Consider the following 6,000-nt stretch of genomic DNA (forward strand, 5'->3'; position numbering starts at 1 on the left):
CTCCGCAATCAATCTCTGCGGATCACCGCCTCTCCCCGCCCCTCTCAGTCTTGCTTTCACTGAGAGGGGTGGCGAAGAGGCGGGGAGATGGGGGGGAGGAGGCAGAAATCCGCGGTGATTGATTGCGGAGAGGCTGAGCTACAGCGTGAAGCTCTGCCTCTCCAGGGCAGCTTAATCTGCGACCTGCAAAGTTGTGGAACTTTGCAGGCCGTTTTCACTATGATTAAACCCTCATTTTGCGGCGGTTTAATTTAGGCTATAATGCTGAAGAGGTTTACATTATAAAAAAGTGGAAAAATTTAGACTTTCGAGTCTCTTTAAAGGGAAGGTGCAAGAACATTTAAGAGAAGAAGGAGCGCTCTAAGTGTATTACCAAAGTTGGAACTTTATTGCGCATATAAAAAGTGAATACTCACAAGATGATGAATTAAAAATTCGCCTGTCAGCGGAAAAGCCACCCGCTACACCCCTCTGCAGCAAGGCTGCATGCGCTGTGGCCAGCAGAGCGGTGTCTGGTCTTTCCAGGAGGCTGGTCTTGCGAGGTGATGGGCGGGGCTTACAGACGGAATGTGCGTAATGATGTCACACGCACTCTGTCTGTAAGACCCGCCCACCGCCTCGCAAGATAGAAAGACCGGACACCGCGCTGCTGGCCACAGCGCATGCAGCCTTGCTGCAGAGGGGTGTAGCGGGTGGCTTTTCCGCTGACAGGCGAATTTTTAATTCATCATCTTGAGAGTATTCACTTTTTATATGCGCAATAAAGTTCCAACTTTGGTAATACACTTAGAGCGCTCCTTCTTCTCTTAAATGTTCTTGCACCTTCCCTATCTGGAGCAGCACAACGTGTGATTGCCTAATTTGGACAAGTGTTATATTGCATTTGACTGGTTCCGGTACTCTGGAGTTGAACTGCAAGGGTCATTTTTTTATTTGTCTCTTTAAAGCAGGGGTCTCAAACTTGCGGCCCGCGGGCCATTTGCGGCCCTCGATACAATATTTTGTGGCCCTCGCTAGCAAAAGCTTCCTTATAGTTCGCTCCAGTGCTCCCAAGTAATCCACTGCATCCCCGCCGCTAAACGAGGGCCGCAGAGCCCCCAAATCGCCCGGGGGGCAATCCGCCGGCATTTCCTGGAAGGGGCAGAGCTTTCAGTTTCAGCTCTGCCCCTCCTGACGCCAATCGCTGCACGGATCGCCGCCTCTCCCCGCCCCTCTCTGTGAAGGAAGAGTGAGAGGGGCGGGCAGAGGCGGCGATGCGCCGCGATTGTGAAATTCCTTATGCGGCCCAGCCTCATCCCAAACATACATACCTGGAGCTTCCTCCAGCCCCCTCCAGCCTGATCCTTCCCTCGGCACCTTCCTCGAACTCCCTGTTCGTCCGCAATTGGCCCGAGCGTGCCTGGCTGGACTGCGCCTGCGCCGACTGGAGGATTTTATCAGGGCCAGTTGTGGGCAAAGTAGGAGATGACTTAGGACAACGAGAGAGCGATCAGGCTGGAGGAGGCTGGAGGTAGCTCTAGGTATGTATAATTTTTTTTTTTTTTGTGGCCCCCTTCTCTGGTACAATTTAAAGCACTTCTGGGGCCATATGCAATTAACTTTTCCCCTAGGAGATATTTTCACATTGCTTAAATAAAACTTTTTGACCTACCTTGTAGTACATTTTCAATTGCTAAGATCTGAAAAGTTATTCTAAAAAAGTAGTTACTAGGAAAAACCTTGGTCTCAATTAACTTTTCTGCCAGGTCTTCTCACAGGAGATTTTCTTTTCTTATTTCATCAATAAAACATCTTTTAAAGGGAACCTAAACTGAGAAGGATATGGATTTTTCCTTTTAAAATAATACCAGTTGCCTGAATCGCCTGCTGATCCTGTGTCTCTAATACTTTTAGCCACAGCCCCTGGACAAGCATGCAGCTCATGTGCTCTGACTGAAGTCTGACTGGATTAGCTGCATGCTTGTTTCAGGTGTGTGATTCAGCCACTACTGCAGCCAAAGAGATCAGCAGGACTGCCAGGCAACTGGAAACATCTATATCCCTCTCAGTTAAGGTTCCCTTTAAGCTCCCAGCAAGCACAAAAATAGACAAATGATAACACTTCTTTAGTAACTTTTTTGGTACTTTCAATTAATTTATAAGTGCCATAAAATTATTTTGTAGATACGATAAAAATGTTATCTCCAGATAGAAAACTCAGGAGAAAAGTTAACTGAAGTTTTAACATGTAATAATCAATAGTGATGATTGCAATCTGCTAATTACAATGACCCAAAATATTGTGTATCTTTCACAATTACAGCCTTATGTAATTACAATTGATTTTGCTTAACCCATTTGTAATTTTGCATAATGACACAAAATTGATTGTAATTTTGTGGTTCATAACAAAGCCCCCCTACATGCTGTTGTCTACAAAATTGCTAAGCATGTTAAGGGGAATAGTGGGAACAGATTTAAGAAAAAAGGAATTTTTCAAAAAGAACTTGTAGTCTTTGAGAAAATCGATTAACCACTTGAGGACCGCCCCCAGCCGATGGGCGGCGGCAAAGACTGGGCCCAAAATACCGCAATACGCCCATCGGCGGGGGCGGCTGCGGGAGTGGCTATGCGGCGATCGCGTCATTCGTGACGCGATCAGCCGCCGGGGACTGGCTCCGCCCACCGCTCGTAGTAACCCGCCGGCCGTTCGGAAGCGCCGGCGGGTTACTAGCACCCGGATCGCCGCATGTACATAGTATAATAGGCTTTGTAATGTATACAAAGCCTATTATACTGGCTGCCTCCTGCCCTGGTGGTCCCAGTGTCCGAGGGACCACCAGGGCAGGCTGCAGCCACCCTAGTCTGCACCAAAGCACACTGATTTCCCCCCCCCCCTGCCCCCTGATTGCCCACAGCACCCCTCAGACCCCCCCCTGCCCACCCCCCAGACCACTGTTTGCACCCAGTCACCCCCCTAATCACCCATCAATCACTCCCTGTCACTATCTGTCAACGCTATTTTTTTTTTTATCCCCCCCTGCCCACTGCCCCCTCCTGATCACCCCCCACCCCTCAGATTCTCCCCAGACCCCCCCCCAGACCCCCCCCCCCCCGTGTACTGTATGCATCTATCCCCCCTGATCACCTGTCAATCACCTGTCAATCACCCGTCAATCACCCGTCAATCACCCCCTGTCACTGCTACCCATCAATCAGCCCCTAACCTGCCCCTTGCGGGCAATCTGATCACCCACCCACACCAATAGATCGCCCGCAGATCCGACATCAGATCACCTCCCAAGTGCAGTGTTTACATCTCTTCTCTCCTCTAAACACCCACTAATTACCCATCAATCACCCATCAATCACCCCCTATCACCACCTGTCACTGTTACCCATCAGATTAGACCCTAATCTACCCCTTGCGGGCACCCAATCACCCGCCCACACGCTCAGATTGCCCTCAGACCCCCCTTTATCAATTCGCCAGTGCAATATTTACATCTGTTATTCCCTGTAATAACCCACCTATCAATCACCCCCTGTCACTGCCACCCATCAATCACCCCCTGTCACTGCCACCCATCAATCAGCCCCTAACCTGCCCCTTGCGGGCAATCTGATCACCCACCCACACCAATAGATCGCCCGCAGATCCGACATCAGATCACCTCCCAAATCCATCGTTTACATCTATTCTCTCCTCTAAACACCCACTAATTACCCATCAATCACCCCCTATCACCACCTGTCACTGTTACCCATCAGATTAGACCCTAATCTGCCCCTTGCGGGCACCCAATCACCCGCCCACACGCTCAGATTGCCCTCAGACCCCCCTTTATCAATTCGCCAGTGCAATATTTACATCTGTTATTCCCTGTAATAACCCACTGATCACCTGTCAATCACCTGTCAATCACCCCCTGTCACTGCCACCCATCAATCACCCCCTGTCACTGCCACCCATCAATCAGCCTCTAACCTGCCCCTTGCGGGCAATCTGATCACCCACCCACACCAATAGATCGCCCGCAGATCCGACATCAGATCACCTCCCAAGTGCAGTGTTTACATCTCTTCTCTCCTCTAAACACCCACTAATTACCCATCAATCACCCCCTATCACCACCTGTCACTGTTATCCATCAGATTAGACCCTAATCTGCCCCTTGCGGGCACCCAATCACCTGCCCACACACTCAGATTGCCCTCAGACCCCCCCTTATCAATTCGCCAGTGCAATATTTACATCTGTTATTCCCTGTAATAACCCACTGATCATCTGTCAATCACCTATCAATCACCCCCTGTCACTGCCACCCATCAATCACCCCCTGTCACTGCCACCCATCAATCAGCCCCTAACTTGCCCCTTGCGGGCAATCTGATCACCCACCCACACCAATAGATCGCCCGCAGATCCGACATCAGATCACCTCCCAAGTGCAGTGTTTACATCTCTTCTCTCCTCTAAACACCCACTAATTACCCATCAATCACCCCCTATCACCACCTGTCACGGTTACCCATCAGATTAGACCCTAATCTGCCCCTTGCGGGCACCCAATCACCCGCCCACACCTCAGAACGTCCTCAGACCCCAGCCCTGATCACTTCGCTAGTGCATTGCTTGCATCTATTTTCCCCCTCTAATCACACCTTGAGACACCCATCAATCACCTCCTGTCACCCCCTAGCACACCTACCCATCAGATCAGGCCCTAATTTGCCCCGTGTGGGCTCCTGATCACTCGGCCAAACCCTCAGACCCCCTTCCGATCACCTCCCCAGTGCATTGATTGCATCTATTTTCCCCTCTAACCGCCCCCTGAGACACCCATCAATCACCTCCTGTCACCCCCCTAGCACTCCTATCCATCAGATCAGGCCCAAAACATCCTGTCATCAAGAGGCCACGCTGCTTATGACCGGTTCCACAAAATTTGCCCCCTCATAGACCACCTGTCATCAAAATTTGCAGATGCTTATACCCCTGATCAGTCATTTTGAGAAATTTGGTTTCCAGACTACTCACAGTTTTGGGCCCGTAAAATGCCAGGGCAGTATAGGAACCCCACAAGTGACCCCATTTTAGAAAGAAGACACCCCAAGGTATTCTGTTAGGTGTATGATGAGTTCATAGAAGATTTTATTTTTTGTCAAAAGTTAGTGGAAATTGGATTTTTATTGTTTTTTTCACAAAGTGTCATTTTTCACTAACTTGTGACAAAAAATAAAATCTTCTATGAACTCACCATACCGCTAACGGAATACCTTGGGGTGTCTTCTTTCTAAAATGGGGTCACTTGTGGGGTTCCTATACTGCCCTGGCATTTTAGGGGCCCTAAACCGTGAGGAGTAGTCTAGAAAACAAATGCCTCAAAATGACCTGTGAATAGGACGTTGGGCCCCTTAGCGCACCTAGGCTGCAAAAAAGTGTCACACATGTGGTATCGCCATACTCAGGAGAAGTAGTATAATGTGTTTTGTGGTGTATTTTTACACATACCCATGCTGGGTGGGAGAAATCTCTCTGTAAATGGACAATTGTGTGTAAAAAAAATCAAAAATGTGTCATTTACAGAGATATTTCTCCCACCCAGCATGGTTATATGTAAAAATACACCACAAAACACATTATACTACTTCTTCTGAGTACGGCGATACCACATGTGTGACACTTTTTTGCAGCCTAACTGTGCTAAGGGGCCCAAAGTCCAATGAGTACCTTTAGGATTTCACAGGTCATTTTGAGACATTTGGGTTCAAGACTACTCCTCACGGTTTAGGGCCCCTAAAATGCCAGGGCAGTATAGGAACCCCACAAGTGACCCCATTTTAGAAAGAAGACACCCCAAGGTATTCTGTTAGGTGTATGATGAGTTCATAGAAGATTTTATTTTTTGTCACAAGTCAGCGGAAATTGATATGTATTGTTTTTTTTTTAACAAAGTGTCATTTTCCGCTAACTTGTGACAAAAAAAAAATCTTCTATGAACTCACCATACTCCTAAC

Source organism: Hyperolius riggenbachi, chromosome 7 (assembly GCF_040937935.1).
Source record: "Hyperolius riggenbachi isolate aHypRig1 chromosome 7, aHypRig1.pri, whole genome shotgun sequence".
Lineage (NCBI taxonomy): Eukaryota > Metazoa > Chordata > Amphibia > Anura > Hyperoliidae > Hyperolius > Hyperolius riggenbachi.